This window comes from Protopterus annectens, chromosome 10.part0 (genome assembly GCF_019279795.1).
Source record: "Protopterus annectens isolate FY-2018-M chromosome 10.part0, PAN1.0, whole genome shotgun sequence".
In the NCBI taxonomy this organism is placed as follows: Eukaryota; Metazoa; Chordata; order Ceratodontiformes; family Protopteridae; genus Protopterus; species Protopterus annectens.
In genome coordinates this window covers 944,276,770-944,301,055 of record NC_056744.1, presented here as the reverse complement: position 1 = coordinate 944,301,055, position 24,286 = coordinate 944,276,770, and positions in this window count along the sequence as shown.

Sequence of the window (24,286 nt, the reverse complement as noted above, 5' to 3'; positions counted from 1 at the left end):
GGACACCAATGAACCCTATAAACTCCGTAGCATGTACAGTAACTGCGTAGCACTATAGTACGAATAACTAAATAGTAGGGGTTCTAATCTCAGTACTGGCAACTGTGTGTGTTTGTGTGACAGTTGTGGGTGCAAGAGTGAGGGAGTGTGTGTCTGTTTGTTTGTTTGTAGGTGAAACAGTTTTAGGCCATTCCCACCCACAACACTTTCCAGTGCCCCACTTTATCAGTCCTGCTGATGTCATTCCCCTTATCAGCACCTTTGGCCAGTTGTCAGCCCAGTAAGCTCCATAGTGCATGCAAAAACTGCATAACACTATAGTACAAATCACTAGATAGGTAGTGGTTCTACTCTAAAATCTGGGAAATGTGTGTGTGTGGATGTGTAAGTGTGCCTGTTTGTAAAAAGAAGTATTTTGATAAGTTCCCACCCAGTGCCTTACTTTATCAGTCCTGCTGATGTCATTCCCCTTATCAGCAACTTTGGCCAGTTGTCAGCCCAGTAAGCTCTGTAGCATGTGCGATAACTGCATAAAACTATAGTACAAATCATTAGATAGGCAGGGGTTCTACTCTCAGATCTGGCAAATGTGTGTGTGTGTGTGTGTGTGTGTGTGTGTGTGTGTGTGTGTGTGTGTGTGTGTGTGTGTGTGTGTGTGTGTGTGTGTGTGTTTGTGTATGTGTGTGTATAAGTGTGTCTGTTTGTAAGAAGAAGCATTTTGATAAGTTCCCACCCAGTGCCCTACTGCTGTCATTCCCCTTATCAGCACCTTTGGCCAGTTGTCAGTCCAGTAAGCTCTGTAGTGCATGCGATAACTGCATAACACTGTACTACAAATCACTAGATAGGCAGGGGTTGTAGTCTCAATACTGGCAACTGTGTGTGTGTGTGTGTGTGTGTGTGTGTGTGTGTGTGTGTGTGTGTGTGTGTGTGTGTGTGTGTGTGTGTGTCATACTGTACACTTTCCATCATACTACTTTACAAGGTCTGCTGATGTGATTCACCTTAGAAGTACTTTACAAGGTCTGCTAATGTCATTCACCTTAGAAGTACCTTGGGACAAGGTGAAATCATATACGCTCTATGGCGCATCTGATAACTGTGTAACACTATAGTAGAAATAAATAGAGAGGTAGGGGCTGTAATATGAATACTGGCAACTGTGTGGGTTATACCATTTTGAGTTGTGTACCACCCTGTACATTTCCCATCACCCTACTTTACAAGGTCTGCCGATGTCATTCACCTTAGAAGTACCTTGGGAGAAGGTGAGATAGTATAAGCTCTATTGGGTGTCTGATAACTGCATAACATTATAGTAGAAATTAGAAATAAGTAGGGGTTCTAATCTCAATACTGGCAACTGTGTGTGTGTGTGTGTGTGTGTGTGTGTGTGTGTGTGTGTGTGTGTGTGTGTGTGTGTGTGTGTGTATGTGTGTGTGTGTGTGCGTGTTTGGGTCAGAATCATAGCCTGTGTGGGTTATACCATTTTGATATGTATACCATCCATGCATGTTTACCACCTGCCAATGGCATTACTTTATATAGCGTGTTAACAGTATCTTACTGGAAATAAATAAATAAATCTGCCTCACATGCAGTATGTTAAACAATTGTACAGGTCATACCAGTTATCTCTACAGATGTCTATGGAATATCTGGATGTTTCCAACCTATATGTGGTCTGTGTCCACTAACAATGGCCATGTATGTGATATTGTTGCCAAATAGGTCACAGTTAGTGTACTGACATACATGCCAGCATCTGATATCATACCTGACTGAAACATCATGCTGATACAATGCCTGTTACCCTGTCACTTCTCCAGGCTTGTAGGAGAAATAGATGGCTCCAGTTGCTATTTCTGGTGGGTTATCTCACCATCCATGAAGGTATTCATTACATTACATGTTGTAAGAGGTAGTGGGTATGCCCCACACATATAATCTCTGCGGGGCATGTCATGTGTATGTAGCACTATAGTACATTAAAATGGATATGTAGGTTTACAACTTTATTTCCAACTGTGTTTATGTTACTGTATGCACATCCCCTGTGTCAGTATTTACTATGTGTATGCAAAGTATATACCATATTGTCTCCCTGTTCCACCCTGTGGACTCACGAACACATACTACAAACCTGTCCTATACAGTACCATACATGCTCTCACCAACTGTATCACAGTTGAGTGTATGGGAAAGAAATGTCAGGGGCAACAGTTGCTAACACGTGAATCTGTTGTGGTCAATCTAATGGCTAAGCTGGTGAGGGACCTACTGACAGTACTCCAGTAACCTGTTGCATATGTATGTGCCCATGGTACTACACAACACTGAGGTGATATTTCTGAAGGCTACCTGTCTGTGACAAGGGGTGTGTATTCAAGGTTACACTGTCTGACATCAGTGTCCATCACACACTGTTGCATTCATACACACCTGGCAAATATACATATAAATCTGTACCTTGCCTATGAAACGGTCAGTGTATTTCCACTCTGCCATACTCGATGTTGGTAATGTTTGCAGGGCCACAGCCTGTAGATGCACAGACACTTGGAACACAAACAGAATACAGCAGTCAGACTACATTCAGTCAGTTGTACTAACAGCAATAATGCATCATGGCTAATAAGGTACATACACCTTTGTTTGTACCCATAGCAAATGCAAGCAGACAGCACCTTACATAGTATTACATAGCTGCACTGTACTATATTCACCCTGTGCATCAGACCCATATTAGCATGTCCCTGCATCGATGGTATGGATGAGAGGGATGTGGCATAGGTATGATCACATACACAGGGTGTGGTGTGTGTTTGCTAGAGGCCTAAGTTGGGCCATACAGTTGACATTCATGTGTGTGTGTTTGGAGGGGTATCCTATAGATGGGCTGTGCAGAGGTACAATGTGTGTCTGGAGGTGATCTGCCTGTGATGCAGATGTCACACCATGTGGCTTCCCTACACAAGCGTATGTTGAACAGCTTTGGCCTGTTCATGGCAGGGTGTCCAGTTCTCAGCCTCTGGCCATGGACATGTGAACTGGTCCTGCCAGGGGTCTCACTGGCACCACCAGGCCCAAGGCCAGATGTAGTACTACTTTCTGATGGTGACTGCTGTCTGCTGGATCTGTGTCCCTGACAGGACCAGCCAGCACCATGTGTCAATGGCCTGCTCTGTTGTGATGTGGACAGCAACCCCCCCTTCGGTGGTGCTGGTGTCACTGCCATTACGAGAGTGTGAAGGTGCACAGCCCCATAGACTTTCATCTGATGCTGGTGCTGACCTACATCCACATGGCTGATGCCCATCTCCCACCACCTGCTCCAGCAGTGACATGTCACGATCGAGGATTGCTAAGATCTCACCCCACCGTCTATTCATGACTTCAGTATTTTGGCATGTGGTCTCAACAAGGTCATGTATGTTGCCACATAAATCAGGAAGAGCTGCATCCAACACCCTGAGTATTTGTCTGGTGTTGTGTTCACTGTGTGCCTGTGCATTCATGGCAGCCAGAAACATGCATCTGGTGACACCTGCTGTGGCAATTGTGACAGCAGCTTGATGAGCAGCAGTCCTCCTGAAAGCACTCCTGTCCATCCGCCTGTGTGGGACCTCACCGGCACTCTGGCTATGGCCAGTGTCTACACTCCCACCTGCCATAGTCACCACACTAGCCTGTTCCATGTCACCACCTGCCGACTGTCCATCATCTGTGGCTGCTGGAGATGGGGCATGTGTGGGCATTGTGACTGTGTGTGTGTGTACATTGTGGATGACTGTGGGATGCCAACCGATGGCACAGATTCAGCCCCTGGCAACACCTGTGCCTGACTATGACCATCATCATTGCCAGAGTCTGCAGAGACACTGACATCAGATTCTGAGTGGGAGTGACCATGACCACCATGACCACCTGTGAGGGAAAGACAACATATGTAAATTAATACCTGTACTATACTGTTTGCTGTTACACACACACAAACACACACACACACACACACACACACACACACACACACACACCCACACACACACATGCGCACACTTACAGGTGAGGTGGCAGAAAGGCATTACACAGACCTCACAATAGCCAACTGGTGGCATTCACAACATAGTCAGACCACTACATACACACCCTGGACAGGCCCTCAACATCATGCAGTGCAGCCCTTTCCACTTAATGTTACTACTTATATACACATCTGTGATACATGAATAGTGTTAGTAGGTGATGGGCCTTCAAGTAGCACACACACTGCACCCATGAACACATAATTGCTGTTCACCTGTATAGCACAGTGGCAACTCCTACAGAATATACCTCTCAACTGTGCAGAGTGTCACTGAACGTCTACATGTGTAGCTCATATTTCTGGACTGTCATAGATCCTGTGTTTGTCTGGCACATTACTGAGATGATATATGGACTGGTGTTACTAATAAATGACATATATTGAGTTTCACACTTCAAAGCCTGCAGTACATCTATGTTACAAAAGAACAGGTTACACTGACAATATTCTAAGCTTACAGTGGATATTATAAGTGTAGACACCCCTGTTAACATGCCAGGTTTGTCTGATATATAACATGAAACCACAGAAATCATGTGATAACATTTCCCACCTTTAATGTGACTTATAATCTATGCAATCCAATTGAAGATCAAACACAACATTTAGGGGTAATGTTGAAGTTGAAATACATACAGTAGGCTGGTTGCATGACTGTGTACACCCTTAAACTAATACTTTATTAAATAGCCTTTTGATTTCATAACAGCAGTCAGTTCTCTTGGGAAGGTGTGTATCAGCATGGCACATCTCGAATTAGCAATATTTGTACACTCGCCTCTCTTCTGCACAAGCCTCTTCAGGGCACCCTACAGATTTTCTATTGGATGTAGGTGTGGACTGTGGCTGGGCCATTCCAAAATGTTGACTATCTTCTGGTGAAGACATTCTTTTTTGGATTTTGATGTATGGTATGGGTAATTGTCATGTGGAAAGGTATAAGTCCTCTCCATCCACAGCTTTTTAGCAGACACATGAAGATTTTGGGTCAAAGGGAATTGTTCCTAATCCCCTCCACCTTGGCTAAAGGCCCACTTCCAGCTTATGAACAGCAACCCCAGAGCAGGACACTGCCATCACCATGCTTTACTATGGGGATGGTGTTCTTTTTGGTGATGCACAGTGTTGTTATTGTGCCAAACAGAACTTTTGGTATTGTGGCCAAAAAGTGCAACCTTGTTCTCATTACACAATAACACATTTCCCCACATGCTTTTGGGAGACCTGATGTATTTTTCTTGAGAAATTCATCAGACCTGGATGTTGTTCTGTGTGAGAAAAGACTTCCATCTTCCAACCCTACCCCATAGGCTAGACATTTGGAGAATATGGGAGATTGTTGTCACATGTAGTATACAACCGGTACTTGCCAGAGATTCCTGAAACTCCTGCAGTGTTGCTGTAAGTCTCCTGGTAGCCTCCCTGACCAGTTTGGGTCTTGTGTTTTCCCCACATTTGGAGGGATGTCCAGTTCTTTGCAATGTCACTGTTGCCCCATATTACCACCACCATTTGATGAATGTCTTCACTGTTTTCCATGGTATATGCAATGCTATGGAAATGTGTGTGTACCCTTCTCTTGACTGATAGCTTTCACAAATGAGATCCCTTTGCCGCTTTGTAAACTGCATGTGAACTATGACTGTTGCTGTTGCAGGCAACTGAGTAAATTTAGAATAATCTTGATAGGACAGCTGACCTCTATTTGCTGTTAATGAAAGAGTCTCTGTAATTGATGGCAGGTGTGTACCAAGAAGATGTAATGCTGTAATAATATTGAAAGCTGCTTCAACACAGTATTAGCTTCAGCATGTGCACACATATGCATCTAGCTTCTTGCACATTTTTTATGTGTCATAATTGTTCCCCTAACAGATTTATTTAATTTACAATTGAAAAGAAAAAAGCACTCAGATAGCTGCTGTTCACCCACAAACTTCTTTAATAACAGCACAGCACACCCAGTAAAAGTTTACAATTGAATTGTACAGGTTGTAGGTCACATGAAAGTTTGGAAGGGTTCAGAAATGTTTTATTGTGCCTTCAAGTTTGTATATCACAAAAACCTGGTATTCTAACAGGTGTGTGTACACTATGTATGGGTCTATATCACATAGTTGCAGTTACGTAACTTTGAACATCTAATGGTCGAACCATTATGTTTGAAGTTACATAACTTCGACTACCTAAAAAAAAAAAACCCACAATGCACCTCCCTCACCCCCCGCTACTTAAATATACCAACTCTGAGATCACACCACATTGAACAGAATGGAAACCTCCGCCTATGGAGATTTCCATGCACACGCTCAAACATTTACAAATTTGAAAGTATGGTCTCAACCATATGTGGTTTGAACTTGTAAAAGTTTGATGATGCGATAGGAACCCACCATTTATATGTACTGTATAACACTAATTTATAAAATATGTCCCTAGGTTTGGGCCTTTGTTCCCCCCATTTTTGTCAGTCTTTGTCCAGATTTCTTGCAATGACACATTGTGAGGTATCAGCACACAAGATTCCAGGGATCATATGCAATAGAATTGCAGTTAAATAAATTTGTTTGAGTAGAAAAAGCAGATAAATGGGTGTACTTCACACAAATCTTTATTTGGTAAGCAGTTTCATGGGAATGACTCCCACTTCTTCAGACCATTCAGTATTCTGAATGGTCTGAAGAAGTGGGAGTCATTCCCATGAAAGCGCTTACCAAATAAAGATTTGTGTGAAGTACATCCATTTATCTGCTTTTTCTACTCAAACAAATTTATTTAACTGTGATTTTATTGTATATGATCCCTGGAATCTTGTGTGCTGCTGCTTATTGCTATTTCATTTGGGATCATTTAACTCGAGCAACTACCCTGTTTTTTGTGTGTACATTGTGAGGTATACTGCAGATACGTCAGATCTCTTGCAAATAGGCCCCTGTGATGACCACTGTGATGCAATGCAGTTAATCCCACCACAAGTGAACATGCAGATATTGCAAAATAGCTGAGAGTAACAGTTGTGTGCATGGTCACATGCAAGACCTTAACATGCCTAGGGTTATTGGTAACCCATAAAAGGAAAATCCCATACTCCTCAGCTTCAGGCTGCTGTTCCACATCCAGACCAGAGGGACCTATGTAGTTGTGGGGAAGAGATATTGTCAGCAGACTCACATTTGGCATTGGTACAAGATGATTGCTACTTTTCTGCACAGGTACAATACAAGCTATGACAGTACACAATTTGCTGTCCCTCACCATAGATGTGCACTTGTGTACATTACTAAACCCCACCCACAAATGCAGTTTGGAGTGACATATGCATCTAGATACTCTATAGAAGACAGTATGACTGCTACATGATTAAATTGATGTGCACTGTGGCCTTACCTGGACGCTCCTCGTGTGTTGTCTGGGTGACACCCACCTCCACGACTTGTGTTTCATGTGTTGGCTTTTGTGTGGGGGCTGCCTCAAGGTTGGCAAGGAGCTCCTCTGTTGCCATAAGTGGGGCCTGTGTGGCTGGACCCCCACATTTTGTAGTAAGGTCCCTGGCCATGGCAGCAGCCCTTTATCAGGCATGACATATCAGGTCAGTTGCCCGATGCCTGACCCGATCTTATGTGTGGCCATGGTGGCCCACAGTGTTAACTCTGTGGGCAAGGTAATCCCACAGGGCAGTTTGCTCCTGCAGATTTTTTTCAGCCACAGCTGAACAGCATGGCATGGTGCTGGATTATTGCATCGGTGATAGCTGCATTCTCATCTGTAGTAAATGCTGGCTGATGCTGCATGCCACCTGGAAGACATAAACCGGGAAACACATCACAGGTCCGCAAACATTGCCAAGAGTTATCTACAGCGCCAGCACATCAATATTGCCTATCATTAGCCACCCCTTACAACCACATCATACCCCTGTCATCTATCAGCACAATATGAACCTGCATTGCACTCCTGGTCCATGTGTCATGTTCTCCCCAGTAAGGGCCAGTACATTGCATAAACCACCACTCATCATTCATGTTTGTGTAGAGGGATGACAGTGGCCATGTTACTTGCAGATGAGATGTCAGTGGTGCTCAGGCTTTGCTTGCATACAGTGTGTCATGGAGCTGGAAGCATATGCCTGAGTGTATGTAGCATGCAGGCAGGAATATTATTAGGTCCCATGGAGACTTGCTTTTGTTGAGTTTGATTAGGCAGACTGCTCCTGCTCCCTGATAATGAGGGGAGGTGTGTGGGTGCTGTGCATATCCACCTATACTGATGGTCAGCCAGGGGGTGATGTTTGCCCTAAAGCTGTCTGCAGCAGGTTGGCTATAACTATGGTGTATCGTGTATGTGTATGTGTATGTGTTGTGGTGTGACTGACCACCATTACAGGGTGGGTTGGGTTGTTGCATCTGAGATTGCAGACATATGTGAAGACAGCCTTGTGATTGCCCTTGGTGGATTTGTTCAATTTGTACTCATAGTTAGCCTTACAGTAATCCACCTGTGACCTTATATGCTTGTTCAGACAAAGGTTGACTTGCTGCCAAGTTGGTGCCTCCTCCTGCTTTGCCCTGTACAGCCAATATAGTGACCAGTTATGTGGTCTGTGTATTGCTGCTGTCCAGCAAATGGGATTACTCTACATTGCTGGAGATAGGTTTTACAAATAAGGTATTGCTGACTCCCTACAGCTATGTAGGTGGTCATACAGCTGTTTGTAGAAGGCATGGACCCAAGGTAATGACGCAGTTGGATACCTCTCCACTTTCAACCTGATAATCATGCTTATTCTAGTACCCATGTCTGTGTCAAGGCAACGCAACAACCAGTAGCTGTAGAAATGTAATTCTTTTGGGTGCACAGAAGCTAGGACTACACATGTGTACAACATGTACAGCTTATTTACCTGATGTACTGCATCCCATGTCTGTTGTTATGAGGCAGCCAGGTCCTCCTACTCATACATACATGTGCACAGGTAATACCTGATATACATTTCTGTTCTATGTCAGTATGGCACACTGTATTTACACTCTTGCTGCTCAGTCATTCCTCTCAATCTGTTAGAGAAGGACATCTGGAGGACACCACACATACATGGGATGCGATGGGCCAAAATTAGTGACACTTTCTTAATATTGCTGTAACACGGGTATGTCATTTGATAGCACAGTAGCCTTTGCATTCACAGACATACCCTGGAGGATGTCCAATGTTCATATGGCAGGAAGAAAGGAGAAAGGAGTGTGGTAGTGAGGGTAGGGACTTTTAATATTGGCAGTATGACTGGTATGGGGACAGAGCTAGCTGATATGATGGACAGAAGGAAGGTTGATATATTGTGTGTGTGCAAGAGACCAGATGGAAGGGGGGGTAAGGCCAGGTGTATTGGAGTCAGGTCCAAATTGTTCTATCATGGTGTGGATAGGGGGAGAAATGGTGTAGGGTTATCCTGAAGGAACAGTATGCCAAGAGTGTTTTTGGAGGTGAAAAGAGTGTTGGATAGAGTGATGTTTATGAAGCTGGACATTGACGGTGTAATGATGACTGTTGTTAGTGCATATGCTCTGCAAGTTGGTTGTGAGATGGATAAGACAGAAAAACTTTGGAGTGAGTTGGATGATATGGTGATGACTGTACTCAAAGATGAGAGAGTGGTGATTGGAGCAGATTTCAATGAGCATGTTGGTGAAAGGAACATAGGGGATGCAGAAGTGATGGGTAGGTATGGTGTTAAGCAAAGGAATGGAGAAGGTTAGATGGTGGTGGAGTTTGCAAACAGGATGGACATGGCTGTGATGAATATGTATTTTAATAAGACAGAGGAGCATAGTGTGACATACAAGAGTGGAGGAAGAGGCACACAGGTGAATTATATCCTATGCAGGAGGGTTAGTTTGAAGGAGATTAGTGACTGTAAAGTGGTGACAGAGGAAAGTGTAGTTAGGAAGCATGGAATGTTGGCCTTTGGGATGACGTTGGTGATCAAGAAGAGGGGGAGGAGTGTGAGGGCAGCACCAAGGATCAAATGGTGGAAACTGAAAAAGGGTGATTTTGAGTTTGAGTTCAGGGAAGAGTTAAGACAGGCAGTGGGTGTCAGTGAAGAGTTATTGAATATCTGAGTAACTACACCAGAGCTAATAAGGGAGATGACAAAAAGGTGCTTGGTGTGACATCTGGACAGAAGAAGGAGGACAAAGAGACCTGGTAGTGGAATGAGGATGTACAGGGGAGTATACAGAGAAAGAGGTTGGAGAAGAAGAAGTGGGATTGTTAGAGAGATGAAGAAAGTAGACAGGAGTATAAGGAGATGAGGTGCATAGGTTCATAGGTAGGTACTAGGCTATTGGCCCTAAGGCCAATATAAGCCTAAAGAGAAAAAAAGAGAATGGCGGGTACTCCACAACAATCGAAGCAAACCTCCAATAGTTGAAAATCAAACTCTTTATTGCACAAAGTAAGCGCTTTCACGTTTCCAACAACGCTTCCTCAGACTTTTAAATACAAAGACATGAGCAGGGTTACTTTAAGCATTTTAATAGTGAATTTTTACTGGCGTTTTATTGGCTCTTTCTGATGTGATGCATTATTTAAATGGAAATGGAATGTCTTTGTATTTAAAAGTCTGAGGAAGATTTGTTGGAAACGCGAAAGTGCTTACTTTGTGCAATAAAGAGTTTGATTTTCAACTATTTGAGGTTTGCTTCGATTGTTGTGGAGTACCCGCCATTCTCTTATTTCTCTTTGGACTGTCTTTTTGCTTGGGGGTACCTTACCATGGTGGTGTTTCTTCTTTTTTGCCTATATAAGCCTAGCCAAAAAGGTACCCTGGCTTTCGCCACCCAAGAAAATAATTTTCCTGTGCCCCTGTCGAGGAGAGCCACAGAAATGATCCCCAGGGTGAATTTCCTATCTCCCATCCAATCAAGATTTTTCTTGAAGAGTGCTAATGAGGAGCTTTGTTTGATATAGATAGTGTTTGTTCTAGAGTATGGGAAGTCTCTTGGACCGGAATCTATCCCTCCAGCATGTTCTGTTTTTTGTTGTGACAAGGTTTAGGTCCCTAGAGGGTGTAACTTGGAGGGATTGGAATTTCTTTAAATGGAGCATGTCCAACAGTTCTGGGTTTGATATAGCTTTGTATGTTGGGCAGAGAATGCCTCTGAGTAGGCGATATGCTACGGAGTAAAGCTGAATGTTTTGAGACAGTCTGCATAGGGCATTTGTTTGAGGCCGGTAATCCTCTTTGTGAGGTATTTCTGTGGCCTTTCTAGTTGTTGTAGATATCTTGTGAGGTACATACCAAAAGGGGCATTGTATTCTATAATGGGTCTAATGAGTGACGAGTAGAAGGGAACAATGACCTCTTTTTTCCTGGATGAGGAAACCTTTGTGATGATGTGTGCCACATAGAAGGATTTCCTGTCTACTGTGGCAATGTGATTATCAAAGGAGAGACTACTGTCCACCTGAGTCCCAAGGTCTCTTATCACACTTTTGGTGTTAAGTAGACTACCACCTATGTGGTAGTTTATGGGTACAGAGTTTTTACCAAAAGGGATGACAATGCACTTTTTGGCATTAAGCTTGAGGCCATGACTTTGACACCAGGCATCTGTCTCAGTGAGGCCCTTTTTTAGAATGTCCACATTGTTAGGGGTTTAGATCATGGCTCCTAGTTTGCAGTCATCTGCTAATTTCATTAGCCAAAGACCTTTTGTGTTAGCCTGTACTTCAGAGAAGTAGATACCAAACAGGAGAAGGCCCAGGACTGAACCCTGTGGTACTTCACTTGTCACTGGCCTGAAGTCAGATTTGGAGTCTGCTACTTTCACAGCGTGGTGTCTGTCAGTGAGCTAGTTGACAACCCATCTTGTGACATAGGGATCTATACCTAGTTTAGTGAGTTTATCTATACTTCCAGAGTAGGAGATGGTGTCAAAATTCTTGGCGAGATCTAGATAGGCTTCGTGAACCACCTTACCCTCATCTACATCTTTGGTGACCACTTCAAAGAAGTCTATCAGGTTTAGGAGACATGATCTGCCTTTTACAAACCCGAACTGGGTGGGGTCCAGAGTTTGGAGATTACCAATGACATTGTTTATAAGTTCCAAGATGATAGGTCCCACAACCTTGCAGACCAGGCTCATCAGGCTAGTTCCCAGGGTCCATGGTAGCTCCCCCTTTGTAGAGTGGGATGACCATCACTGTGCGCCATTCAGTGGGTACAAAGCCTAAGGTAAGGCTATGATTGAACATGGTACTTAGGTGGGGTGCCAGTTCATTCTGTAGTTCATGTAGAATGCAGCTTGGGATGTCGTCAGGTCCCATGGATGCTGTGTTCTTGGCTTTGGAATGTGTGGTTTTTACCTGTGCAGCTGTGATTACAGGAACTTTGCATTCTTCTGGTATAGAGAGGTGTCTTTTAGGGGGTGAGAGGGGGGGGTAAAGTTAGCACTGAACCTATCTGCCAGGATGTTGGCAATGTCAGTTGGTTCTGTATATTTAGTGCCATTGTGCTGTAACTCAGAGATGATCTGAGTGTTGCCACTGATATTCTTAACAAAGCTATAGAATGCTTTATGGTCATCATTCGAATCAGTGGCAATTTTGTTTTCGTAACTAGCTTTGGAAGATTTTATGAGGGATCTCAGCTTCTTACTGAGGCTGACCAGGGAGTTCCTCCAATCATGGGATTTTACTCTTCTTTGCAACAGTTACTTTCTCCTGTTGTAGAGTTTGTTTATGGCAGGGGACCACCAGATTGGCTTCCTTTTTTTGGAGGATAGAATATTGGTTCTGTTAGGGATTGCACGATCCATGCACTCATGTAAGTGCTTATAAGGTGCATTTGTGTAGGATTCAGCAGTTGTACCTCTATTGTCCATTTGCATGGGTGTCATGAAGTTTGCCACTTCTATCTTAAGAAGCGTGAAGTTGGCTTTGGAGAAATTGTTTACAGTGGTGGATGTCAAGGGTGATTAGCTTGTGGTCAGATCTGACCAATGAGGAACTGACCTCTGGTGTGGAACATGGGTTGCCCATATTGGTAATGACCAGGTCTAGGATATTGCTACCCCTGGCGGTGGTGTGGATAGGTTGATCCAAGGCATTGGAATTTATGAATTCCAGAAAACGTTGAGCAAAACAGTTGGTACATGAGTAGTTTTCCCAGTTAATGGTGGGGTAATTGAAATCACCCATTATTAGGGTGTTAGGTTGTACCCTAATATTTTCCAAGGTATCAAGAAATAAGGAGTAGGAATCCTGGGGCATGGTGGGGGATCTGTAGCAAGCTACAATTTGGAATGTGGTCTTGCCCAGAGTTAGTTGCACTTGGATAATCTCGGATGCATTTTGCTGAGCAACTAGCCTGGAGGTGTGGATATCCTTAATGAATAGGGACATGCCTCCACCTTTCGTGTTTTAGTCCAGGTTAGATGGCCAAAAGGTTTGGTATGAATTATAGCCTGGTAATACAGGGGTGCTCTCTGGAGCCTTGAACCAGGTCTCTGTCACTGCACAGATGTCAATGTTCTCCATTTTAAGGAGTGCCTCAAGTGAGTGCATTTTGAGGTTAAGACTTCTAGCACTGAGTAGCATTACTCTCAGATTTTGCTTGCTTGTACCTGTTATGGTGGTGAATTTGTCATTTGAACCTTGCCTAAAAAAGGCACTATAGGGGTGGCAAGAGCCTTAGCGAGTATTCGGAATCCCAAGGGTGACAGGTGCAGGCATTCTCTGGCAAAGCATTGTGGTCTGTAAATCATGTCATCCCAGGCAGACAGATACTGGATCCCCTTAGAATGACACCAGAAGCTTAGCCAATTGTTGAAGTCAATCATTTTGGCCTTGTACTGTGGTATCATTCTGGGTGATGGCAGGATGCTACTTAGGGTTAGGGTCATAACTGCCTGGGCTACAAGATCGGACAGCTCCTCTGTGTCTCTTTTGATGTAGTCCAGGGAGGTACATCTCAGGTCATTCACAACAACATGGACAATGATAGAGTCATATTTGTACTTGTTGTGGAGTGACCTGAGAGCATGCATTATGTGGCAGATCCTGGCACCCAGCAAACAGCTGACAGTAACTTTCTCCGTGTTTAGCCTGGTGAGTGGAACATCATTGTGCCTGACTATAGAGTGACCTATGACTAGAGTGTTGGGTACGTGTTTATGCCTTATCGGCTGTGGTTGAGTGACACACTGAGTTTGTGGGTTATGTGTCATTTTGGTTATGTTGGGGGTGGAGGTTGCTTGCGTTTCTGCTTTGTAGGTCCCTGTTGCTTGGGCAGATTTTTATTAAGAATCTTTGTGAATGTAGGCATGTGTTTTGTGTTTCTATGTGTGTGTTTTGGTGGTGTAGGTTTTGAGGGACTATGTGATGAGTGTGGTGTGGTACAAGTGTTTACCTTTTCCTCTTGACTGTCTAGTCCAGTCTTGGGTGATAAGAGCTTTGCTTCCAGTTTGGCTATATAAGTGCATCTCTCACAGGTTGTAGTGTTGGATGGTAGGAGGAGAGGGTTGTCTGTGTACAGGAGGCAATTTCTGCATTGCCCCAAGATGCCCAGGTTCATCAGGTAGACAGGAGAAAACACCGGGAGCTGACCCTTAGACATGTTGGGATAGGTGCTTATTAAGTACTAAAATCTGTTTTCCTCTAGACAAGTGAGGAAAGTTGAGTGCTGTAGTAATTTGTAGCTTATTTAGTGCTTACAATGAGTTCTGAACAAGTGCTGAGCTCAAAGAAACAGATTTGATTGCTAAAACCTAAACTGGCTAGTTCTAATGGAAAATTCGAAGAGCAGACTTTATGGCGCTGGGAATAGTTTAACCCTAGCTAAGTGGCGATGCATAAAGTGTTTTTTTTTTTTTTTAGATAAGCTACCTAATGCTTACCACTCCCTCTGATAGGCTAGAAGACTTCCCTCTAACAGAGAAAGGCTTGGGGTCTCAGAACATTAGAAACAGTCATGGATACAGCAAATCTGTATCTGGACTAGACTACTTACAGGAAAGGCAGGAAACAAGCTTAGAATTTTTTTTTGTAATGTGGAAAGGGAGGACAGTGGAGCAGAAGATAATTCAAGGTTAAGAAACTAAGTGGGTTGGCCTTCTCAAATGCTCTCTCTGTATTAGGTAGAATGAGGTAATGACACTAGACTGGGAGGAGTGTCCCAGATCAAATTTACAATAAGGGTGGGCAACTGCAAAGCCACCAAGTATAAGAATAGGATACCAATAGGGAGGGAGGGTGCTAAGCAAAAATCAGAACAAACAAACCCAAACAGATGCTTAACAGTTGTAGAAAAATTCCAGTTAATACCACACACACAGTGAAAATAGTTAGAAAAGTATGCAGCAGACAATAAAAGTGCTATAAATAACTCATAAATATAAGCAAAAAACAGAATACTTAATGTTATATATCACAGATCAGTTTGCTCAGTGCCCTTCCTCCGATTAGCTCAGTGTGAAATGGCAGAAACACTTACAAGTTAACTTCTTAAGTAACAAAGTTGAAACCTGAAACAACTTAAAAAAAGCTCGAAAGAACCAATGAGGTGCTTACTCCAAGCCATAGTCCAGTTAACCCCAACCAGCCAATGTCCATAAACACTTTCCTCTCACTGAAATGCTATACTGGCTTTGGCTAAACTAAGATGGCCTGGAACAGGTGCTCAGATACACAGCCTCTACCAACAAACAACTAGGCCCAAAACACAAGCCTGTATATGGACAATGCTATAACTACCCACATTACTTAGGTAGAAAAAACTGCAGAAATTTTTAAACAGATAAAGGAACACGGAGACTCTAGAGAATGCTTTTAACTGCAAACAATTAAGTTATATGATACACTCCTTGGTAGTAAATTAGAACAAACAAACCCAAACAGATGCTTAACAATTGTAGAAAATTTCCAGTTAATAGCTTACACACAGTGAAACTAGCTAGAAAAATGTGCAGCAGACAATAAAAGTGCTATAAATAACTCATAAAAATAAGCAAAAAACAGGATACTTAATGTCATATATCACAGATCAGTTTGCTCAGTGCCCTTCTTCTGATTAGCAAAGAGAGAGGTGGCAAAGGCTAAGGATGAGGTATATGAAGGGTTGTATGAAAGGTTGGACACTAAGGATGGAGAAAAGGATCTGTACCGATTGGCTAAACAGAGAGACCGAACTAGGAAGGATGTGCACCAGATAAGGGTAATAAAGGATAATGAGGGAAACATACTCACAAGCAAGGAGAGTGTGTTGAGCAGCTGGAAGGAGTACTTTGAGGGGATGATTAATAAAGAGAATGAGAGAGAAAAGTTTGGATGATGTGGGTATGGTGAATCAGGAAGTGCAATGGATTTGCAAGGAGGAGTTAAGGATAGCAATGAAGAGTAGTAAGAATGGAAAGGCTGTTGGTCCAGATGACATAATTGTGGAAGCATGGAGGTTTTTAGGAGAAATGGCAGTGAAATCTTGGAAAGTGAGAGGATGCATAAGGAGTGAAGAAAAAGTGTTTGAGTACTGATTATAAGAATAAGGGTGATGTGCAGAGCTGTAGTAACTACAGAGAAATAACACTGATCAGTCACAGCATGAAGTTATGGGAAAGAGTAGTGACAGCTAGGTTAAGAAGGGAGGTGATGATTAGTGATCAGCAGTATGGTTTCATGCCAGGAAAGAAGACTACAGATGCAATGTTTGCTCTGAGAGTGTTGATGGAAATGTACAGAGAAGGTCAGAAGGATTTGCTTTGTGTCTTTGTGGACTTAGAGAAAGCATATGCCAGGATGCCTATAGAGGAGTTGTGGTGTTGTATAAGGAAGTCAGGAGTGGTGGAGGAATCTGTAAGAGTACTACAGGATGTGTACAAGGGTAGTGTGACAGCATTGAGTTCTGTGGTGAGAGTGTCAGATGCATTTAAGGTGGAGGTGGAATTACATCAGGGATCAGCTCTGAGCCCTTTCTTATTTGCAGTGGTGATGGACAGGTTGACAGACAAGATGAGACAGGAGTCCCAGTGTGATGTTTGCAGATGACATTGTGATCTCTAGTGAGAGTAGGGAACAGGTTGAGGAGACCCTGGAGAGGTGGAGATATGCTCTAGAGATGGGAGGAATGGAGATCAGCAGGACTAAGATAGAATATATGTGCTTGAATGGTCAGGAGCATAGAGGAATGGTAAGGATGCAGAGAGTAGAGTTTGCAATGGTGGATGAGTTTAAATACTTAGGATCAACAGTTCAGAGTAATGACGAGTGTGTGGGAGAGGTGAAGAAGAGAGAACAGGCAGGATAGGGAGGGTGGAGAAGAGTGTCAAGAGTAATTTGTGACAGACAAGTACCATTAAGAGTGATAGGGAAGGTCTACAAGAGGGTAGTGAGACCAGCTATGTTATATGGGTTGGAAACAGTGGCATTGACAATAAGGCAGGAGTCAGAGCTGGATGTGGCAGAGTTAAAGATGTTAAGATTTGCATTGGGTGTGATGAGGGTGGACAAGATTAGGAATATGTATGTTAGAGGGTCAGCTCAGGTTGGACGGTTTGGAGAAAAAACAGAGAGTAGCAGGATTATGTTGGTTTGGACATGTGCTGAGGAGGGATGCTGAGTATATTGGGAAAAGGATGGTAAGCATGAAGCTGCCAGGTAAGAGGAAAAGAGGAGGGCCTAAGATAAAGTTTATGGATGTGGTGATAGGGGACATGCAGGTGTTTGGTGTGACAGAGCAAGATGCAGAGGACAGAAAGAAATGGATAGATGATCTGCAGTGGTGAACCCTAACAGGAACAGCCAAAAGAAAGAGAAGGAGATGTTGTAATATCAGTATTTACAGGTTGCCAATGATTTGCAAGACTTAACACAACTGTATGAGTAAATGACTACAAATATGAGGCACACATATGGTATCAGCTCAGTATATCACATGCAGTTCAACACACACATCTGCAGCAATAGTTTACTATGCAAATATCCTGTATAGGTCTCTCACATTTCTGAGACAAACATGTATATCATAATTGTATTCACAATTTACATATGGATATCTGACATCCCAGTAGCTGTTCCAGCAGTGTCACAGTCAGTATTGCTCAACAATTGTTCTCCAGTAGTAGTCATATGTGAGCCATCCTTTCCGGGGGTGACTCAGTGTGCTGAGCTGTGATCTATGTCACTGCAGACAAACCCAAGCACTATGGCCATAGGTTCTGATCAGCAATATATCAGTACAGCAAGTCTTGTTGAGACATATTTGTTGAACTTCCTATTTCCCATTATTACATACCCCCTACTACATTCCATTGCATGCTTACTTGTTGGACATACCTTTTTTTCAAGTATGGTTGGTTTGATTCCAATTTGTGTTTTCCGTTTGGTTTGTTTGTTTGTCTGCCTGTCTCTCTCTCTCCAAGATGTAGGGTTTACATCAGTTTTGCATAGGCATCAGCTTGCCTTTTGTATATAATGCTCATGAGCAGCTGATGGCCTGTGCACAATTGGTGTCCCCCACGTGCTAACTGCATGCAGAACAGCTGTGTTGTTATTCCTATAGGCAATGGCATGGCAACACACTCCTATAATTGAGTACTTCATGTGGGCATTGCCCGTTTGTCTTGCCTGTGTGGAGGACTTCATGGAGGTGTGTGAACAACAGTATCACAGAGGGTAGTTGGAAATACCTCTTACAATAAAAATGTGGAGACAGCCCAATAAACTGGGAGAGAATGTTCCAGACATAGAGACAGAATGTAAGTATTTTACTGTTATACAGTTGAATTAATGCTAGTTTATCAAGGTTTGTGTGGACATGGCTTTTATGCATGACTTTAAGTCTGACAGTGTTATGTGTTGGCAAAACACTCAACTGTAGGGCTATCCACAGAGTGGCCAGAGTTTGGACTCTCATGTTTGGCGTGTTCCTCAGACAATTTTTGTCTTTGAAAAATCAGTAGCATACTCTGGGGATTGCAGTAAGTAAATCATATCATCCATTTGTGTTTCTAACTTCATATCACTCAGAAAAGATATGTTACAATAAACCCTGTTACACCAGCAACTGACTCAGTTTATAACAGCAATATTTCACATATGCCTCTGTTTTTGGGTCTCTGTCCCCCAAGTATGACAGGCTTTGTCCATATGTCATGCAGTAAGAGGTTGATAGGTAGGGTATATCATTATTTATTGCCTTCATTCCTGATACCATCCCAGTGATGTATTAGAATGCCAGACATGTTATGTGTAAGAGACCTTATATATGTGGACAAAGCCTGGATATTCTGTGGGACTTTGAACAGTTGAGAGGTCTGTGTATTTCTGGTGATTGTTGACAGACTGTCAGGATTGTGTAGCAGTGCAGAGTGTAAATGTGATTTGGTCTGTGTAGGGAGGGGGGGGTAGATGTATGGGTTATAGATCCTTTTCTGTCTGATTGTGCATGCTGCTCCAGTTTCTGATGGTCTATCAGCTGTATATGTTTGTAGGAGCAGACTGAGACATGTCCCATACCATGGTCAAGCATCAGAATATGCTGTGAACTGGGACAGTATATGTAGGGGTATTGTGACAAACATGATGAGATATTTTTGTTCACACAGTCCTTATACTCTACTGTTCATTTGGCTTACTGGTATGTCACTATGACTGTGGTGAAATTGGTTGTGGGTATGCACTTTCACACTGGTGTCTGTTTTTTAGTGCTGTTACATCCCTGTAGTGCTTGATATATTTGCAAATACATGTGTATTTCCCCATAGTGGATTTGGGTTGGTGTTATGTCAGTGTTACTGTAGTTTGAACGGTGTTTGGTGACATGCTTAGCAGCTGAGTGTAGTTTCCCTAATTTGATGTTATGTCCAGATATTTGTAGGCTGTACTGTTGCCTGGCCCCCATAAGTGTACTGTATTTCTGACACATCAGTGGGATGATGTGAGGAATTAAGTCACTAATTAGTGAGAAGTAATTGAGTGTTAGACTTGTGCTATTTCAGTCAATATATGTTAGGACAGACAGGAGGGTGTTACTGCAGCAACATTGTCAGCTTATCTACTACAGTATTTCAGATATGTCCCTATTTTCTTGACCCCCCCCCCACTTTGCCAAGCTTGGCCCAGATTTGTTGAACTAAGGGGTTCTGGGCATACCTCTCAACTTGCTGGATTGTTTCAGAATGCCCAGGTTTATTGCTCATATTTCTGGTCTGTTCCACAGATTCATTATTTTTATTTCCCTGGTAAATCACTGTGATTATCTGAGGATTTTTTTCAATAAATGATGACATACATTTCAGTTACAGAACTCACATCCATCAGAGCATGTATGCTAAAACAAACCCTGCCACTCTGGCAACATTCTACATTTATAACAGCAATATTTAAAATATGACACTAGTTTTGGCCCATTGTCTCCCATTTTGACAGCCTTTTGCCAGATTTCTTGCATGAAGCAGTTGAAAGGCATGTTTCTGAGGTATGACTCCACTACATGTTATGAGTATATATATCTTCTTCTTCTTTCGGCTTTTCTTGGTTAGGTGTTGCTACAGTAGATCACCTGTCCGCTCATGATTGGCAGTGGAGTTTTACGATGTTGAGTTGCCAGCCCGGCACCTAACCTTCCACAGAAGGCACGTACACGCACACACTCACACCTAGGGCCAATTTAGAGTGTCCAATCCACCTACAGCATGTCTTTGGGATATAGGAGAAAACCAGAGCACCCGGAAGAAACCCACGTGACCACAGGGAGGACATAGAGACTCCTCACAGAAGGCACCCCAGCCGAGGATCAAACCGGAGAACCTCTTGCTGTGAGGTGGCAACGCTAACCGCTGCACCACCACAGCCACCCATTATGAGTATATATATATATATATATATATATATATATATATATATATATATATATATATATATATATATATATATATATATATATATATATATACACATATATATATATATGTATCTGTTTTATATGTATATATTTTATATATATATATATATATATATATATATATATATATTTATATTATGTATATATTTTTCCATATATATGCATCTCCATACATATATACATGTGTATATGTATATATACAAAGCCTGGCTGATTCTACAGAATCTTTTTCCCTACTGTTTAATGAAACTACTGCATGATATATGAAAAAAAACAGCAGCTCAGATGGTATAGCGGTACATTGCTTGACTATGGTGTAAAGGGCCCTGGATCCAAGACCTGGCAAGCCTGATTATTCTGTTGCTAGGCAGAACAGTGGCTGATGGAGACAGAGTGATTAAAGCAGTTTTAAGCAGTTGTAAGTAGGTTTGTGTGGGTTTGCGTGATGCTAAGTGATGCTAACATATGGTTAACCATAGAGATGCTTAATCTGTGTTGGCTTCACTTAACATCTTGCAAACTCGCTTACTCCTGCTTACTCCCGCTTACACCCATGCTAATGTCTTTAAAAGAAAAGAAAAAGGGGTGATAGGAAAATGGTGAAAAGGGGGCATGCAGAGTGAAAGGCAATATGAAAGATATCTCGGGATGTACAGGACGGGTGTAGGGAAGGTCCACCCCAGAGAGAGGGGTGAGGACAACAGAAATGTGTTATCAAGCCAACTCGACTGGATTACGTGTCCAGTGGACATGTGTGCGAAATGGACAACTGTGTATGGGGTGATTTTTTTTTAAACAGATGCCCTTTTCTTTTTTTTAAGGTGAAAGTGGAATGTTGGGGAAGGATTGTAGGTACATCTGGGGAGGTAGGTTGAGTAAGGGCGGTATATGACACATGAAGGGGATAAACACATTTGATGGGGAGGAGGCTTGGGAATCTGAACTCTATGGGCCCCCATATGGTTACAGTGGGACTGAGATCCTCACCCATGGGCAGTCACCACTGCATCATCATGGTCCCAAATGTGGCTGTGCTGGGGGCTGGATAGGATGGGCGGCCTGCCCCTCGAGGTGTGCCAGACGGCCCTCAATCTGGCACAGCTGCTCTCCAAACTCAGATCAAAGGGTGCTGTGCACCAAATCCTGGACCTGAATGTGGGTGACAGCCTCCTGTCTGTGCCCACTCCAGGGGGGATGAGGCCCATCCCCTGTGGCAGTTCCACCCAAAGGTGGTGCAGGACCAGCAGATGAGGGAGATCCAGGTTGGGTCCCAGACATGCTGGGGCCCGGTGCCATGGCCAGATGAGGTGGGACAGGTGGATCCACTGGAAACTGCCTTCCCAAACACGCCATGGCATTGACATTTTACAAAATATGTTGGTTAGTCATGAACAACACATTTCAAGACTAGTTATAACAGCATGCATGGGTGTTCCAATTAACCCCATAAAACAGATTTGAAACAGTTGCATAACAAACAGAACACATGCCTAAATGGAAAAACAGTATGCATCATAACAGCAAGCCAGTAACATTGACAGTGACAGGACAGCAACAATGGTATTTGAACAAGATCTGTTAACATGCAAGCAATCAAACATATTAACAATAATATAACACAAGTCCCAACATTAGGTTTGGAGCGCAACATACCCATAGTATATGAGTAATAATTACTGATGCTGATGTGGAATGGGGGAGAGACAGAAAATCCATTAACAACTGTTTATGCTTCTATTTTCTGCAATAGTACTGCTTAACACTGTATGGGTCTGCCCTCACTTTACATCTACCTATGGCCATAGCTTCTGTAGTACAAACATACCTATTAAACTGTCAGCCTGGAATGGTATGAGGCAAACTGTGACAACTCTGGGTACATGACTGGAGGGGAATCGTACATGTCAAGTTACATATCTAGCAGAGGAGGGGTACCCTGAACTGCTGTTATGTTAGTGTGCTACTGGCATACGTCAACTGGTTTCCTATCTGTGTCCAGGATTATTTGCAGCAGTGACCACTAGTCATGACAGAGTGACACTTGAGAGACATCTATCGAGAATATACCTCTCAACTTCTTAGAGCATGACATCTGGACAAAGCCATACATAAGAGTGGGACAAAGGCCCATAAATATGGACAATTTTTAGCTATTGCTCTTACAAACTTAGAACATTGATAAAATAATAGGTTTTGCATTTGCATGGCTTTTCTGATGGATATGACATCTGACACTTTTATGTCTATCATTATTTTCTAACTTCAGTCCATGATGGTTTGCCATTGATTTGCCATGACTCCACTACTTTATGTAAAACCAAAAATCTGGGACAAATATCTGGACATTCAGTGAATATCTGTACAGCTGAGAGGTATGATTCAGTAAGAGTGCATGTTGTATGTCCCTACCCTGCTGTCATTTGCAGGCATGTGGTGGGACAATTGAATAGTTCTACACAGTTTATTAGTATACCCTTCATACAGCTACTGGCAACATTTACTTACCTGTAAAACCTGTGGGGAAAATATTTGTCAACACTACCTGTTTTCTCATTTATTCCTGATTCCTTGTGTGTATGCACACATCTTAGTACCACTCCCTGGATTTGAACCATGTCTGGGTGTGCAAAATTAATAACTAAGCTATTTCTCATCATACTGAGCTACTGGGAACTGTTGTTTTTTTTTAATCAATGTTTCTGCCTAATAGTCTTAAGGTTAGACAGTCTGAACTTGTAATCCTGTGATGCATGCATGACAGATAGTTATTGTACTGTGCATTATTCCTTTGGATTACTACAACCTGGAAAGCAAAGATTAACACAAATCAATGCTGCATGGTACACACATTGATACTTTACATATTACTATTCAAGGTTCAGAGCTTAGTGCACTATATATTTCACATTTAACTTATATCTCGTTTTACAGCTACACCATCTACGGTTTCTCTTAACAGCTTGTTCACAGATGAACTTCAGTTAATGTATGCTGTCACAGCCATATTTGTTGTGAAGAACCTGTGTAAATTCTATATATGTCTACAACAACATACCAGAATAAACACAACAGTTTTTTAAGGGTCTTTACTGTACTTCAATATTCGTTAGTCATACTTTTTTATTTATTCAGTTCTCACAGTAACAGTATGCCTACTAGCAGTAAGCAATGTACTCCTGCTCAGCTATTTGAACAATATACTGCAAAATAGATTTGTATTCACCAGCCTGTCGATGCAGCCTCAGCAGTCTGTCACAGTGGGCTTCAGTGTTCACAGCCCTCTCTGCTGCAGCTGTAGGGGA